The sequence below is a fragment of the Prionailurus bengalensis genome, chromosome E4, assembly GCF_016509475.1.
Source record: "Prionailurus bengalensis isolate Pbe53 chromosome E4, Fcat_Pben_1.1_paternal_pri, whole genome shotgun sequence".
In the NCBI taxonomy this organism is placed as follows: Eukaryota; Metazoa; Chordata; class Mammalia; order Carnivora; family Felidae; genus Prionailurus; species Prionailurus bengalensis.
In genome coordinates, this window is record NC_057360.1 from 23,838,748 (window position 1) to 23,857,021 (window position 18,274).

At 40.5% G+C, this 18,274-nt stretch overlaps 1 long non-coding RNA gene across 1 annotated transcript; it reads right to left on the reverse strand.

Annotated features, from left to right (window-relative positions):
* Nucleotides 1-651: 651 nt before the first annotated feature.
* LOC122475776 lies at nt 652-17,741 on the reverse strand. Its single transcript, XR_006295304.1, has 3 exons — nt 17,545-17,741; nt 14,984-15,114; nt 652-1,247 (listed from the first exon to the last, which is right to left on the reverse strand). It is a non-coding gene; the product is annotated as an uncharacterized LOC122475776 (long non-coding RNA).
* Nucleotides 17,742-18,274: the final 533 nt, after the last annotated feature.

Here is an 18,274-nt window from a genome sequence, read left to right on the forward strand (position 1 = left end):
AGTAGCCACTGGAGTCAAGAGAGCATCAGCTTATATGTTTTCCAGAGACTCTTAGATTGGCCATCAACTGAAACAGTACCTGGGAACTAGCCAGCCTTAGTTTCCAAACATCTTTTGGTCCCTTGTACATGTCACAGCTCAGTTCTAACGACTGGGGTTGCTATCTTATATTCTGGGATTCTGATTGCTAACCTCTGGTAACTTCTGAATGGGTATGTTAAGAGAAGTGAAAACACGTGTTATGGCCATATGGACTGGTGACTAGAAAATATTAGGAGGAAAAACAAATAGAATTTTGCCTCTAAATACCTATATTCTTCTCAGGAGAGGGAAGGGAGTCACATATCCAATTCTTGGGTGAAGCCTAACCTTCTAATAAACAGCTGAATGCAATGTTGTAATTGTCATGACACGCAATCCCTCATGAGCTACGTGCAACGCATAAAGGGATTCCAAGAACAGAAAGGATGACATTTGTTGTTATGAAAGTTCATGTTTCTGAATATTAGGGGAAAAAATAGGCCCCAAAAGATGCTGCCAAGTCTCCTGTGCATGTTTTCTGTATAAACTTACTTATTCTGATTCTGAACCAATGGCATTTTCTTTTTCCAAACACCTTTTCTTTCACTTAGCAAAAAATGACTCATAAGCTGCTCCAGAAGAGGTCAATGATTTGGTTTAATTACTTGTCCAGGGACATGAGGAGAAGCTCAGGTAAATAAAGAGATGGTTTTCTGTAAGAGAGTAAGCATGCATATGTTAACATGATCTTCCCTCCCACAGAGGCCCTAAACGACAGAAGAGGGAAAAAAAAAAAAAAAACCAACTCTGTCTGCTGATCAGCATTTGTATTTCAAAGATTAGCAAGCTACTTCTTATTAGAGCTCCAGAGAGTCTGGGAACTTCAAACGAGATAAGATTTGATATTGACAAACGGTGTGCTTCTTCCCAGGAAGATCATTTCAAAATGTACACGACTTCCTTGGCTCTGCACATTCATTCCCCATCACAAGGCTATAGAATGCATATTACAGGGCACTAAATGACGTTTTTATAACCTACCTTATATGTAACCGAAACTACTGCGGGTCCTGTATGTGTTCCGCGTCGGTGGAGGCAGTGTCTGGGTGCGACGGAGAGTGTCCATTCCGGGGGCAGGCAGGTGTGTGCCTCCTTCTAACCTCCTAAGGTGGGACCGTGGGCTACTTTCACCGCCTTTTGGAGATTCAGTGTTTCCATCTGTAAAACTGGATTGTTTGCATGGATTAAAGAAAACAATGCACATAAAGTGTTTACCAGCTTATCTGGCATATAGTTAGCATACAATAATCAGCACCTGTTCTTACTGTTATTATTACCAGGCACTTCTTCAGTGCCTGATATGGCCCCTTGCCCTCAACAATCCAAAAATCCAGTAGCAAGACAAGGCTGGACAAGTATGAGGATAACTAGAAGTACAAGGCCCTGCGCGATCCCTGCTACTGATTATTTGAATGAGGTAATAGCATATCTTGCCACAAAGTCTGAAATTTTTATGTAATGGCAGGTGGAACAGGATCATGCTTTCACATATTTTGCTATGTTATTTCAACTATTAGAATTATTAAAGATTTTGCCTCCTCTGGAAACATGGTGGGGGAGGGGTGCATCTAGCTTCCTTCCTTCCTTTTTTTGATGTGTTGATGGCATTTTTTTTTCCCTAATGAATTTCAGTTTACTGCAATGTGATTTGACCTTACCAGGTCACTATATGAGGTAAAGCGCATCCTGTTACGTGTGTTGGGTGTTATAAGAATAAGCTAAATATGTTGAAAGAGGTGTGAGAAGATAGTATATTCATAAAGAAAGGATGGGATGCCCTGTCAGTTCTAGTCCTCTGGGAAGCAAAAGCCAAGATAAAGTAACCAGTATGAGAGATATATGGGGGTTAACGGCTGTGAAAGATAAAGGCCCGAGGGGACAGGAGGAGTGGGGAGCCTTCAGTCTGTGATGCAGGTCTAACAGCTTTCAAAGGGGAGGGGAAGAGCTTCAGACTGCGGGCCATCTGAGAATGTCTCAGCCAGCCCCCTGGGTTATTGGTGGAAAGGCTCTGGGGTCCCCACCATGCTCAGTCATTGCCTGCGAGCTTCCAGTGAGTGAAGGCTCGGGGTGGATGCTGCGGTGGATTCCAGAGATCTGCACCTGTAGGCGCTCAGTCAACCACACCACTTCTAGCAGGTTCTTCCCAGAGGGAGATTTGAAAGGTACACCTCCACAGCTGCCATCCGTGGGCTCCAAAATGGAACAATCGGAGAAGAATAAAGAGCTCCCTGGGGCTGAATGATGACTGAAACTAGACATTCAATTGAAAGATTGAAAATTAAGGTTGAGAAAACCTCTCAAAATGTAGAATAGGTCAAACAGATTGAAAATATAAAATACATAAAATTGTAAAATGAGGCATTCAAATAGTAATCCAGGAAAGCCATTTTTTTATTAATTAAGGCTTCAGAAAAAAGGGAGGGAGATAAGAAAGAAAATTATATTACAAAGAGAAGTTCCTAGAACTGAAAACTAGGTAGAGCCTTCCCCACAATGAATTTAAAAAAGACCCACACCTGGATACATCTTCATAAAATCACCGAACACTAAAAAGAGAACATCCCCCAAAGCTTTCAGAGAGATACAACAGTTCACATGCAAGGGAAGGGGAATCGGATTGTCACCAGACTTCTAAAGAGTAAGTCTGGAGGCCTGAAAACAAAAGATACAGTACTTTAAAGATGTTAAAGAAAATTATTTATATCCCCAGACTCTGGCCAATAATGAGACAAGATTTCAGCATGAAAGCACTCAGAAAATGTAATTTGCAAACAATTTGTCTTAATTCCTGGAGGATGTACTACTCTACATAATTGGGATAAAAAAGAAAAAGGAGGGATGCCTCGGTTGAGCATTTGACTCTTGGTTTCAGCTCAGGTCATGATCTCATGGTTTGTGAGTTTGAAGCTTGCATCGGGCTCTGGGCTCACAGCACCGAGCTTGCCTGGGATTCTCAGTTTCCTTCTCTCTGTCTCTTTCTGCCCCTCCCATGCACACTCACTCTGTCTCTCAAACAAATAAAACTTAAAAAAAAAAAAAAAAAAAGGAAGACATAGGATTCGAGAAACAGTCTATCCAACCAAGTTAAAACAATGATGGGAATTTTCAGGGTGACATTTGCAGCAACTCTAGAGCCCCAGTCCCCACTGGAGCAAGACGCCAGATGGGACCAGGAGGGAAATCTCTGTGGAATAAAATATGTGATTAAAAATGGCATTAATTGAGAATATTAATAAAAGTTTGAAATGCCAACCTCTAATCAAATAAGTAAGGGCAAAAAAGACTCTGAGAAAAACAAAGACTATAAGAAAAGTGCTGTGCAATAAGAGGCAATCCAAAATGTGGTGTCAATTTAGGCAAATGACATAATGGAAAAAGGGAAATCTATTTGGCTTTGACGCTAGAAAGAGCTTCTTTAAAGTGGCCCAACCCTGGCACTCTAAAGCCTAGAGAAAATGAAAAGTAACCCTAATACACTGCTTTGCAAAGCAGTAGACAGTAGTTTCATTGTTATACTAACGCAAACACTGTTTATTCATTTTTAAATTTCAGAGTCAATCCACAAACAAAGCAGGAATATTGGTGAAATCTCAAGACAAAATGTAATTATGAATAAATATTGGATGATGTAAAATAATATAGAGCTGATAGATGGCAGTGGGGGTAGGGGAGATATGGAAAGGAAGGGTAAGGCAGTTTTCCAAGTTGGAATGACTCAGTAGAAAATCAATGGAAACAAATAGTTCAATCATATTATTTCATGTTACAAAAGTAACCAATGGAAGAATTAAAAGTCGTATGAATGCTAAATATTGGGAAGAGGATGCAAAAGGGGATGTTAATGCGAGGTAAATTTTCATTTCTTATGCATTAATTGATCATAATTATAAATGATAATAAGACTACAGCGTTATAATTATAGTACCTACACTTGTGGAAATAACTAAAGAGTTGAAAAGAGAAACAATACAAAGAGATGAAAATATATCAAGAGGTAGTTGGGGAAATACCAAGCTTTATGAATTCTTTATTATTTGATTTTTACCACACACAATCATTATTTTGATAAAAACTGAAATTAAAAACAAAACACTTAAATCTTAGATTTTTTTATTTATTATTTATTTATTTTATTTATTTATTTTTTATTTATTTTATTTTTTGTTTATTTTTGAGGGAGAGAGAGAGACAGAGCATGAGCTGGGGAGGGGCAGAGAGAGAGGGAGACAGAGAATCCGAAGCAGGCTCCAGGCTTCAAGTTGTCAGCACAGAGCCCGACACAGGGCTCGAACCCATGAACTATGAGATCATGACCTGAGCCAAAGTCGGAGGCTTAACCGACTGAGCCACCCAGGAGCCCCAACACTTAAATCTTACCTTGTTTAAGGCAATAGTGGTTGCCATAGCAATATTGTATCATGTAGATTTTAAACCCTTTAGGTTTTTTGTCCCTTCAGTGGGCAGAAGATTATGTAGCTCATATGTCCACTTCTTCCCCTCCCTCTGTCTGTCCCTCTGCCCCACCTTCCCCCACCCCCAACAATATTCCAGACTGAATAAGAAATTGGCACATTTCTTAAGGAGACACAAATAGTCACCATTTTGAACTGCCTGCCGTAATTAAATTATTATATCATGTCATAAATAAAAATGTGCAGGCATTGGCATATTGCGGGCATTAAATTTGTAGTGACAAAACAATTAGAAGAATATCCTATAGCCACTGACCTGGATATCATCCAGATCTCAAGCCTGTTTCTTATTTAGTTCTCTCTTTGGGCTTTTCAGGGCTCAGGAAAAAAAATGTGTAGTTTTTAATCTCATTTTTGGGTCAGTAGTCAACTTGGTTAGGGAAATGGCTGTCATTGCTAACATCATCATCATAGCACATGAGAACAGCTTCTCTGTTATTCAGAAGGTCACCTTGCCTCCAACATCCTTCTAACAGCATAAAGGGTTAGATCCCAGAACATGTAGAGTATAAGCTTCCCTCTGGGGCATTTGAGCCACTTGAAGTATGACTAGCACGACGACAGAGAGCCTTTCCTTATATGTTGGCTTTTACAACTTTGTTAAGAGCCAGAAAGAGAATCTTTTGCCACACCTGCTACCAAGATTTAATCCGTGACAGAGGACACTGGTCATTCTCTTTTAGTCGCTGTTGAGGGGCATGTCTATGTGCCTCCTGCCATGTTAGGAAATTTGCATGTATTATCATTTAATTTTCACAACGATCCTGGGAGGCAAGGACCATTATTACAGCTGTTTTTCAAACATACAACTGAGCCTTAGGGGAATCAAATAGGTGTTAAGTAATGGGACCAGGATTTAAAGCCTTTGTGCCAGTTCCAGATTCTAGACGGTGGTCTACTGTAAGCTTATGGTTTGGGTTTCTCTTCATTAATCTAAAAAGCTCTTTACCTCAGTGATACTTTAACAAATATACTATTCTTCTCTGTTTATATCATCTTGTTTTACCCCTATAGGCTCATCCTTTAATTTTTTTTTTTTTTTAACTGGGGCTCCTGGGTGGCTCAGTTGGTTAAGTGTCTGACCCTTGATTTTGGCTCTGGTCATGACCTCATGGTTCATGAGTTTCAGCCCCACATTAGGCTCTGTGCTGACAGTGTGGAGCCTGCTTGGGATTCTGTCTCCCCCTCTCTCTCTGCCCCTACCCCACTCATGCTCTCTCTCTCTCTCTCTTTCAAAATAAATAAATAAACTTAAAACAATATTTTAAAAATGTATGTAGTAAAATTGACCAAAATAACTTCACAGGCTTTATTGCTACTATTGTCTTGTGCACTGAGAGTATATCCCTTCTGCTTTTTTCTAGCATTTTACATCACAATACCTCAACTAGAATCTGTCTTCATTTACAACTAAAACATTTCTTTGGAAGGGAAGGACTAATTCTGAATAATCAGATCCATTAAGTAATTTAAAGCATTTTACTCCCATAGAAACCTAAAATCTGTCTGTATTGGATAAAATTCTCAGAACACTTTTAAAACATAAGTTGAAATTTTGCATCACTTCCAAAATATTGAAGTTTTAATTTTTTAAATAATTAAGCAAGAAATTAAATGGCAAATTATAAACACAACATGTTGGTTTTAACAGCACTTTCATATTCATTTATAATGTATGAATATTTAAACAGCAAAAGTTTGGATAATCTACATTTTAACATATAGTAACAGTAATATGTAGTATCCAATGAGTAGATGCAAAAACAGTGCTATTCTATTAAGAGATTAAATATCAGGACGCCTGGGTGGCTCAGTAGGTTAAGTGTCCGACTTTGGCTCAGGTCACGATCTCATGGTTTGTGAGTTTGAGCCCCGCGTCGGGCTCTGTGCTGACAGCTCAGAACCTGGAGCCTGCTTCAGATTCTGTGTGTTCCTCTCTCTGCCCCTCCCCTGCTTGTGCTCTGTCTCTCTCTCTCCTTCAAAAATAAATAAGCATTAAAAAAATTTTTTAAAGAGATTAAATGTTGAGTGGAAGAAGATGTGTAGTTGGGTTTTTTCTTTATTTATTTTGAAAGAGAGAGAGAGCAAGTGAGCATGAGCAGTGGAGGGGGAGAGAGAGGGGGAGACAGAGAATCCCAAGCAGGCTCCACACTGTCAGCACAGAGCCCTGTGTGGGGCTCAAACTCAGCAACCATGAGATCATGACCTGAGTTAAAACCAAGAGTAGGACACTTAATGGACTGACCCTCCCAGGTGCCCCTGTAGTTGGGTATATTTTGTGTAAGTGAATTTGATTAGGCAGAAGTCTGTTATTAAGTGGGGAAAAAGGCAAACAACATGTCATTTGTGTTTAAAATTTTCACTTGTGGGCCAGTTTATTCTTTTGCAGGAAGGAACAAAAATCAGATTTCTCTGAATAAAAATAGACTAATGGCACGAAAATAAGACAGAAAATAAATCCAGATGTTTGAAGTGTTATCTTGACTAAGTATTACTTCTAGTTTTTTAAGTCAACTTTATTTAGAAATGATTTACATGCAATAAGATGTTCATACTTTAAGAATACAGCATGATGAGTTTTCACAAACGCTTACAGCCATCAGCCAGCCACCTTCATGGTCAACGCATAGAACATCATTCCAAAAGTTCTCTGATGGTTCCTTCTAGTCAACCTTTTCCCTCCACTCCCAGACCCAGGGAAGCACTGGTCTGTTGTCTGACACTATACATTAGATTCATCTTTTCACACATCAAACCCAGTAGTTTGACTGTGTGTCTACGTGTGGTTTTCTTACCTGCTTAGTAATCAGAATCCTGCTTGGAACAGACTATGCTTCTGGGATTTGTAAGTCAGTTAATCATCAAATCTAAGAAAATGTGAACCATTACTTTTACAGAAATTTTTTATGTACCTTCTTCACTTTCTTTTCTTTCTGGCATTTCAATTACATAGATGTCAGACTGTTTTCTATTATCCTACACATCCCTGAGATCCCATTTTTAGAAATATTTTTATTTAATGTTCTTAAGTGATAATTTCTATTAATTTGTCTTCAAGTTCACTGATTATTTCTCCTGTCATCTCCATTCAGGTATGAATCCTTTCCAGTGAACTTTTCATTTAAGTTGTTGTACATTGTAGTTCTAGAATTCTTATGTTTTTTAAAAAATAGTTTTCACTCCTCTGTTGAGATTCCCTATCTGATAGCTCACTGAGACCACATTGTATTTTAAATCTTTAAAAATATTTATGGTTGCTGCATTAAATCTTTGTTTGCAAATCAAATCTTTGGACCATCTTGTAGTCAATTTTTATTTTCTACAATCTTCCTCTGATTTTTGTTCCAGGAGGCAATTCAATTGCTTGCTGAGCACCTTAAATCTACATAAACATGTTTTATGCTTTCTTATGGTAGATATGTGGAAGGTGCTGGTGTTTTCTAAGACTCTGTAAACTGGGTAGAGTCAGCTTCCAAACTCTGATGGCTCTACCAATCAGAAGTCTTGTTTTTAGGTCTTGTTACTGAGTCTATTGTAGGCCTTGCTAGATCATGATCCTTAGTACTAAAGCATGGTGTTTCTGGTGTCTTGGCTGGATACCCAGGGTGTTAATGAGGTCTCTACTCTCTGGCTGGGCTGGCACACCAACATTTCCCAGCTTCATCTCTCAGATCCTTTTGTCCCACTCACATAGAAGCCACTCTCCGGTAAACTTAGAACATGCACAGCCTAGCCCTTAGCCAAGGTCAAGATTTTTGAGTCTCACTTCTGTGTAACTCCTCCCTACCTAGTGTCTTGCTTTGTCTTAAAGATCCTAACTAGTTCAGCATCTCCAAACTCTGAAGTTGTCTCCAGGCAGAGAGAGATGGCAATCATAGGGATCACCTTGTGAATTTTTCCTGGTCTCAAGGACTATAGACTTGTGCTGCCTGTTGCTCAAAGCTTGACAACAGTTGCCTTATACATTTTGTACAGTTTTAGTTGTTTGTGGAAGGAGGGCTAATCCCACACCGGCTATTCTGTCATGGCTCAAGTCTTATTTATAGTTTTAAGGAGCTACCTGATGAAATCTGAGATCCATTAATAACAACATCTGAGATTTTATGGTGATATTCAGGTGACTGAAAAAGGAAGATATAATAACTAAATTCAAAAAAAGAAATGAGAGGGGTGCCTGGGTGGTGAAATTAAATTAAATTAAATGTTGGACTCTTGCTTTCAGCTCAGGTCATGATCTCACTATACTAAGATCAAGCCCCTCATCGGGCTCTGTACTGGGTGTGGATCCTGCTTGAGATTAGATTAAAAAAATTTTTTTTAATGTGTATTTATTTTTGAGAGAGACAGAGACAGAATATGACTGGGTTAGGGGCAGAGAGAGAGGGAGACACAGAATCCGAAGCAGGCTCCAGGCTCTGAGCTGTCAGCACAGAGCCCGACGCGGGGCTCGAACTCACGAGCTGTGAGATCATGCCCTGAGCCAAAGTTGGACGCTCAACCAGCTGAGCCACCCAGGTGCCCCCCTGCTTACGATTATCTTGCCCTCTCCCTCTGCCCCTCTTCCCCATTCTTGCTCTCTCTCTCTAATAAATAAATACAATCTTTAACATAAAGAAATGAGAGTCAAATTATGGACTAAATGATCACGAGACCTCCTAAAATGTACATTATGTTTCTATCTTCAGTGTATCTTCCTTGGAACAACCATCTTCTACTCGCTTCCTGGGTTATGAGTGGTTTTCAATTGTGGTGCCTACCTAACCACTCCCAGTCACAGATGTGGGCATGCTTGTCCAAGCTGAGCCTATCAAAATATTCCACTCCAAGGACTCCAGTGGCTGGTGCAGGAATGAGCACCCAAACAGTGTCAGAATATTTCCTGAGTTTAACACATGGATATTGTAAGAGAGATGTTCTCTTTCTTTTGGGGTTGCTGCCTGGGAAGATTTGAGCTGAGTCTCTTGACAGACAACTTGCCCACTAAAAGGCCAGAGTCTGTATAATAGGGGTTTGTCTGTCTTGGGCTTCTCAGCATCCAAACTTTCTTCCAATTTGAGATTTCTACTGTGTGACTCTTGGCAGGTGGCACCTTCCTGCCACGCACCCTAGTTAACCATTCTCTATCCTTACCCTCTGGAAGCTGTGCCTCAGCCAATCGGATTGAGTCTCGTCAATCCAACTCTCTTACCCGAGACTGCAGACAGGAAGGTTGTGATGTGAAGATGGAGAAAGAGTAGTGACCATTTGTACAACAGTAGAGGACTGGAAAATGCAACGAGAGCAGTTCAGTGTCCAGTGATGGCCCCTTCAGACGTATTTGCAACACGCGCCGGGGTGGCGCTGACAGTACATGGGCCCTTTCTGGACTTGGTTGTGCCCACAGCTGTCTGGGAACCCTTAGGTGTTTGCCTGCTTTTCTGTTCCTGGTTTTCAAGCCCTCCTGATAATCCTGTGAGCTACCCAATAGCCTTCTGTAAATTCCTTCTTTGTTAAAGTGTGTTTGACAGACTGCTAGCTGTCCCCCAAAATGTGTGTATAAGTGGCTGGAGAAAGACAGATGGATACACACACACACACACACACACACACACATCTCGAGATCTCGAGATCTCGAGGTGGAGGGGAGAAAGGGAAAGAAGGAGGGAAGTCAAGAGAGGGAGAAAGAAAGGGAAAACTTTTGCTTTTCACTTTATATTATTCTGTACTGCTTAAATGTTTCAGAATAAGAAGCATGTATTGTTCTCAACCTTTTTTAAAAAAAAAATCAAGTGAAGATTACCTTGACCTCAATTATCCAGACTTCAGCTGCTGTATGTCTAAATGCTCTCACTATTTCTTTACCAATGAAATTATTCCATAGACAATGTAATGCAGGGCCTTGGATGTGCCGTTCTTCCTGAACTTCACTTTGAAAAAGAGAGCAACTGCTCTCTGTGAGGTCCTTTCCTTCCAGACATTTTGGAGGCAGGAATTTATAGCCCTCTGTGTTTTGAGGAAGGAAAAAGAACTTCTTCTGCATTGAGTTTTCCTTGGAAGATTTTCCCATTTGCTAAAATGTACTTTCCTCTACAACTGTGTCTCCCTCCTTCACTAGAAATTTCTCCACTGTGAGGAAAACTCTTTCCCCTGAGCCAGTATTCAGCCAAGCTGGTGGTTTTTATTTGTTTAGTTTGTAATTTTTTTCATGAGCATAGCATGTGAGTGACTGACACACATATAATGGTTTCTTTGCTTTCCCTACTTTTGGACCTATACCTTCATTGGAGTTATTGCAAAAATGGCATCTGGGTAACCACTGGTAAGATGAAAAGCGGTATATAAACCACATACCCTGCCACACTAACATTTTGTCCAGGATGTGATGACGACCACCTCTATGTTTACCCATAAAGTCCTGATGAAATGATAGGAAAGTTATGATTCCTTCATGGCTAAACCCTTTGGATCAGTGCTTCATCACTGTGACCCAATGAAATCCTCCCTGTTCCATATAGTTCTGTGTATATATGGTACCTCTTTATTTTTATTAGTTGTATAATATATACGTCCTACAGTGCAATTTCACACATAGGACTTCCTTTAGGCCTTGCAGCTCAAAAAAATTTCCCCATAAATTCCACTTGGGATTTGGGATTAATTTGGGCTAAACTGGCTACTTTAAAATACGAATGTCCTGCTGGGTGGTAGATTCCACTTCTCCTCCAGTAAGAATTATTTAACTAAATAGTATGTGTGTAGAGTCTGCCCCAACAGACCAGTCCTTTACCTTTCTCCACCTGCTTTGTGTCCTGAGTTACTGACTTTTATTGGCCACATAGCCTCGCTCCCTTGCCTTCCGGATTGGGCAGGTTTAGTCCATGGACAGTTCTGGGAGGAGATCAAAGGGTGGAAGCAAAGAGAGATTAGGGTATTTATTCCCCTGGCTCCTTCCCTCCTGGGCCATGACTTGGCACTGGCTGTGTTTTTCTACCTAAGACCATAGCCCTTACCTGGCTTTGGTAACTGCTTCCTCCAATCTTTGTCCCTTTCTGCTATTATTGTACTTAGGGAGCTTTATTATCCCTTGTTGATTTCCTTTAACCCTGCCCACATCTTTGCAAATTGCCTCTTCATTAACTATTTTCCAATCATGGCTTTTGTTTTTTTAAAAAAAATTTTTAATGTTTATTTATTTTTGAGAGAGAGAGAGAGAGAAAGAGGGAGAGAGAGGAAGAGACAGAGCATGAGTGGGAGAGTGGCAGAGAGAGAGGGAGAGACAGAATTGGAAGCAGGCTCCAGGCTCCTAGCTGTCAGCACAGAATCTGACGTGTGGCTCGAGCCCATGAACTGTGAGATCATGACCTGAACATGTTTAACCGACTGAGCCACCCCGGTGCCTCCAATCATCACTTTTAATTTTTTTTTTTTCAACGTTTATTTATTTTTGGGACAGAGAGAGACAGAGCAGGAACGGGGGAGGGGCAGAGAGAGAGGGAGACACAGAATCGGAAACAGGCTCCAGGCTCTGAGCCATCAGCCCAGAGCCTGACGTGGGGCTCAAACTCACGGACCGCGAGATCGTGACCTGGCTGAAGTCGGACGCTTAACCGACTGCGCCACCCAGGCGCCCCTCCAATCATCACTTTTAAATGTGCTATTTCTTTTCTGACAGGACCCAGACTGATGCAGTGATCCCACTATGAATGGCCTCAAGAAATATATCTCCCAAACTGTACATTGGGATTGTATCGTGTGGAAGACAGAAGGACGCCCTCCCCAAAATGTCCACATCTTAATCCCTGGGATCTGTGAACATGTTAGGTGGTAAAGAACAGTTAAGGTGGCAGATAGAATTAAGGTTGCCTATCAGTTGACCTCAAGATAGGAAGATTATCCTGGGTGGGCCCAATGTAATCACAAGGATCCTGAAAGTGGGAGAGGAAGGCAGAAAAGGAATCAGTGCCAGACTGGTGTGAGGTAAGAAAGACTGACCAGCTGTTTCTGACTTTGGACATGGAAGGGCGTCATGAGCCATGAAATGCAGCCAGTCCCTAGAAATGGAAAAGTCATGGAAAGAGATGCTTCCCTAGAGTCTTCAGCAAGAATACAGTCCTGCTGATACCTTGGTTTTAGCCCAGTGAGACCCGTCTCAGAGTTTTGACCTACAGAGTTGTAAGATAATAAATATGTGTTGTTTTAAGTCAATAAGTTCATGGTAATTTATTATAGTAGCAATAGGAAACTGATACAGGTTGCTAACACATTCGATGAGAACATAGAACTTTCTTCTTTTCTTTTTAAGTTTATTTATTTATTTTGAGAGAGACAGAGACAGTGCAAGTCGGGGGGGGGGGGGCACAGAGAAGAGAGAGAAAGAGAGAGAGAATCCCAAGCAGGTTCCATGCTGTCAGCTGCAGAACCAGATGTGGGGCTCGAACCCACAGACCATGAATTCATGACCTGAGTAGAAACCAAGAGTCTGAGACTTAACCTACTGAGCCACCCAGGTACCCCAGAACATAGAACTTTCTTGATGTAAGAAAATGGAATATGTATAATCCATAGTATATTATTAAAATTATTACTAGTAACAGAGACTGGGATGCCATGCAGGTGAAGGGCAAGGTATTAAAAAATCATTTAGCTGTGGTCCTTAGGTGCTATGATGACAATGGTAATTGTCAAGACAGTGGGGTGAGTTGGCTTTTTCTGTCAGTCCTAAATAATGTACACAGATAAAAGTACTGATTTAAAGCTTTGGAGATACAGTCAGGGTATAAGTAGAAAGTTAAAAAACCTCTCTGGCAGCTTTAAACAATGCCTAGGGGCACCTGGGTGGCTCTGTTGGCATCCGACTTTGGCTGAGGTCATGATCTCACCGTTCATGAGTTCAAGCCCTGCGTCAGGCTCTGTGCTGACAGCTCAGAGCCTGGAGCCCAATTCAAATTATGTGTCTCCTTCTCTTTTTGCCCCTCCTCTGCTCACTCACTCTCTCTCTCCTTCAAAAATAAATAAAAATTTTAAAAAATAATGCCTACCTTTGAGACATGGGCTGGGAGTATTTGGGCAGATGCAGAAAAGACAAAGAACTCTGAACCCCCAAATTGTCTTAAAACTTTCTTGCATATAAGCACCCCAATCCAGTTTAGGGGTCGGAGAACAGAGAATTGGTGGTAGATGAAAGAAGCCATGCCTCTCAACTTAGTCCTCACATTAGCCTCAGAAACAGCACTGTGCAACTGTTTTATGTTAGTCATTTTTTCCCCTTTATTTCTCTGAAACCTTATATAAAAGGCACTGGTAATGGCTGACATCTGACATTTAGGTGGGATTTTGGCTGAATTCATATCTCCTACAATGAATGGTAGCTGTGGGTCCTCTGTATTGAGGATGTAAGGTTTTTTTTTTTTTACTCAGATGAAAGGATGCTGAGGCAAAGTGTGGCTTAAGGTGAAAGTGTGTTTCCATTTTTTTCCACCCTGCTTTGTGTCCTGAGAAGCTGGTCTTTATAGACAACATCAACCAGGCTTCCTTGTCCTCTGGCTTCTGGCTAGGTTTGGCCAATTTAAGGCACTGGCAGAAGATTAGAGGATGAGCTGGGAGAGAAAGGGCAGGGGATTTACTTTCCTGCCTCCCTCCTTGCAGGGCTACAGTTGACTACATTTGCCACAGCCACTATTTTCGAAACATAGCTAGAGATCCCAGCCCATGCTGGGCAGCCTGGGTCTACATCTTGCTGTTGTTTCTACAGTTTCCTGGGGTCCTTCACCTAACCCTTTCTGGGTTTCCTTAACCTTGCCTTTACTTTTCTAAGTAGTCCCTTTATTAATCTCTTCAAATATCCCCTTTTTCTTGCTGGAGCTCTCACTGATACCATCATCATCATTGCCATCACCATCAGAGCAACTAACATTTACTAATCACTTATTATGTTCCAGGCACTGTGCCCAAACTGCTCACACAAATTACTTATTTTATCCTTACCATAACTTTATGGTATGCATGGCTATAGTTACTCTGTTTTAGAGATCAGGAAATTGGCATTTAGAAATTGGTACACAGCTTTCCCAAACTTACCTAGCTAGACAAGATTTGAATCCAGTCTGCAGCATTTGAGAAAGCATGGTAGAATAAGTATAGAAGACAGGTTTTGAAATCAAAGACACTTGGTGACAAATATCAAATGATGATCTGAGCCAAAACACTTAATCCCTCTGAGCTTAGGTTTCCTTATTTCTGAAATGGGAACTGCCTTGCCTCAGCTAGTTAGAGCTCTTTTTTGCAAGCAACAGAAGCAACACGAGCCAATCAAAATGACCGGATTCCAGGGAGTTGTGGAGATAGTAACAACTAATGAATGCATTCTTCAAGGCTTCCATGTTGTCAGTTCCAACCATCTTCCATCCGTGGCTGACTGCTCAAGACTCAGATTCCCAGGAGAGGGTGCCTACCTGGTCTGGCTCATGTTACTTTCCATACCTTTAATTCAGTAGGGTAGGTCATCAAGTATTCATTCAGTGATGGAGAGTTCATCTCCCAAGGAAAACTGGTGTGATTTTACCTGAAAATGGGGTAAGGGATGCTGTAAAGGCAAAAAGGAAACAAACACTATAAAACGTGGTTTTATGAATGCTACAAAAAGTAAAGGAGATAGTTTAGGCAAAGCACCTGACATAGGAGTCAGGGCTTTCTCTTCCCTTTTGTTGAAACATTCAGAAAAGGGGCATTTAATAGTAGTATAAGAAATGATATTGAATAGAATTTATCCTCCACTGGCTGTTTCTATTGTCTACCTCCTGATAGTAGACAGGAACTATCTGATGTTAACCTCCCTCTTATTCTGCCCAGTGACTGCCAACCTTTCCCCATAATGCCTGTGTTTATATAGATTTCTCCCCATTGCTTATAGGCATCTTTCTATGGTCTGTCCATACTAATGTGCTAATCTGAATCATCTCATTGGTGAGCATCCTGTTTTTTCTCCATCGTTACATTTTTTAAAATTTCAAACATATAGAAAAATTAAAAGAATCAGACAGTGAGCACCCATAAACACACCACCTAGATTCTACCATTAATATTTTAGGTTATTTGCTTTATGGCATGTCCATCCAACTGTCTGTCCATTCATACATCCATTCAAGCCCCTGTTTGACAACATTGTATCTTAATGGATTAATAAAGATTTTTTTTTTACAATGAACCAAAATCTTTCATATCAATGTTAGCAAAGAACCAAATGACAGAGGTCCCAGCAACAACTAGGGGTTGGGCCAGTATCTGTTGGTTAATGCTTTGAATAGAAGAAGTTTTTAAAACATTTGTTTCTCACAGAATGTAACCATCTGTTCTTTCTAACAGGTTCTTGACTTCTATCATTTCTAACTATGTCTCTAAAATAGATTTTTCAGAGAACTGCTTTTGGAATGATTGGGAAAGTGTTCTTGGGAAGAATTCACTGACTGAAGTGAGCCAAAATCAGAAAAGTATACGGATGGAGCATTTCCTATGTAATAATAATAATGATAAGTTTTGAAAAATGTCTGGCCACCAAAAATGTCCGTCAGAAGTCAAAGACTCTGAGAGGGATGGTCCCAATCTTGAGAATCAGATAAACAACTCAACTCCTCAGGGCTACTGGAATACCAAGATAATTTACACACCCCACATTGCATTCTATTCTTACTGACTAGGTTTCACTGTGAGACTTGCGGTTTCATTCAAGCTCCTGAATTCAAAATTCAAACATCTGGGTTTTTGTTGATTTGCATACTTGTTGAAAAGAGATGTTGAGCCAGTGCTGGTCAAATTTTAGGTGCAAAGGTAATAAAGTGGAAGAAACATAACATAGCCATTTTTGAAGTGTAAACACAGTTCACATTTAAGTCTATAATACGGAATGTCTAGTCTTGGTGCCATTTGTCTGTGTTCTGGCATGAGATTTTTATATCTTGATGCGTAAGTAGAGGTGGATGAGTGTGTTTTGGGAGTACTAAGGTGGAATTAGCAGGTGGCTGAGGAAAACTTGCTGAGAAAAAAAGGAGATGGAGGAATAATTCTCCCAGCAGGAGAGAGAAGGTCTAATCTGTACTGGAAAGAATAGTGAAATGTAAATAGAATCTCAGGACATGTCAACGAAGAAGAATAAAGATGAAAAGGGGATAACATAGAAGAGAAATGCAAACAACACCTAAATAAGTGAATATAGACTGAATGGAGAAGAGACATCTCTGAGTTTAGGTGAGAAATTCTCAAGTAACCAGGCATGCTATGATAAAGACCGGCCTGGGGTGACAGGATATAATAAAAAAGAAATGAGTACTATAGACAGGTAAAATACCAGGGAGAGGTTCTTATGTGCTTAGGCCAATCAGCACAGCCCATCAGCCTAACCCCAGTCAGCTCAGACGTGGCCACAGAGCCTTTTTAAAAATGCTTGGATAGAAAAGTACTCTCTTCTGGTTGGTGTGCTGTGTGGACCTGAAGCTTGGAACTGCTGCAGCCATGTTGACACCATGAAGGAAGACAGCCTTATGATGATGCTTCCCCTTGAAAGACAGAAAAATCAGGTCATCCAGGACAACACCGAGCCACTGATCAACCTTCTCTGAAATTCAAACCACCCCGGGATTTAACAAATTCAACCTCATCATTGAATAGCTACAAATTGATAATGGTGTTGGTGTAGCCCAGAAGGCATCACTAACATAGTTAATGGTGCCAATTTTACATCCTTATTGGAAAATAATCTTCTACCACATCCTCTGGCACATAGACAATGTTCAGTTAAAATATAAGTGGAGGGGGAAAAAATCTAGCTAAAAGCCAAGGTTCGAAGCAAAGGTAAGATATCATGTTTGTGACAGCAAAGTGGTGTTGAGTAGGGGGTTTGTGGCCATGCCAATGTAAGGAAGAATTAGCAAAAAATTCTATTTCTCCCATTCACCATTCTGTAACAGAGATAAAGCACCTGAGGATATAGAAATAGTGATCAGAAAACAGGTTTTCTCACATTTTCTCAGCTGCTTTTTCAAATTCTTTCCATTCTTGACAGTCAGCAACTCACAAGATAGGGAGGATAGTACACTTCTCTTCTAATTTTTCAGGGCAGAGGGAACTACCTAAAAAGGAAAATAATGTTCAGTAGTGTAGTATGGGAGCTCAGTTCTGATGGTGACTTTTTAAAGGAACCATTATGTCCCCAAATAGTCTCTACCATCGGTAATTGTGCCCCCTTCTCCAAAGCAGGGGTGATAAACTAATACAGTCTTTCTGAGAGGCTTGGAAAATCTGCAAATGCAAACTACTTTAGAAATAGTCAGATACTAACTGAGTAGAGAGTAGAAATTACACCCTAGAGGAAATAAAAACAGCATTTTTCTTAGTCTTTATTTCCAAGGTTTGTGTACAAGGCTAGCGATTTTCAGTGAGTGACACTCTGGAGTCCTTTCCTAATGACCCTAAACAAATTTCAGAGATCAAGCAAAGCATCATTTTGGTTAATAAACAAGGTCATAAAGTGAATATGCCAATTTCAAAGCTACCGTTGTGTGGGGGAAGATTTTTTCGTTATGAACTAAACATATTAACTTTTATGGCAGCTCGTTGCCTTCTGAGAGCACTCATGTATCCCATTTATCAAGGCTGTGTGTAGCCTTGAGATGTGCGTGCTGTATCACTGGGAGACAGAGAGTTAATAAATATGGTGCAAATTAAAAAGAGTCTCACCTATGGGGAGAAAT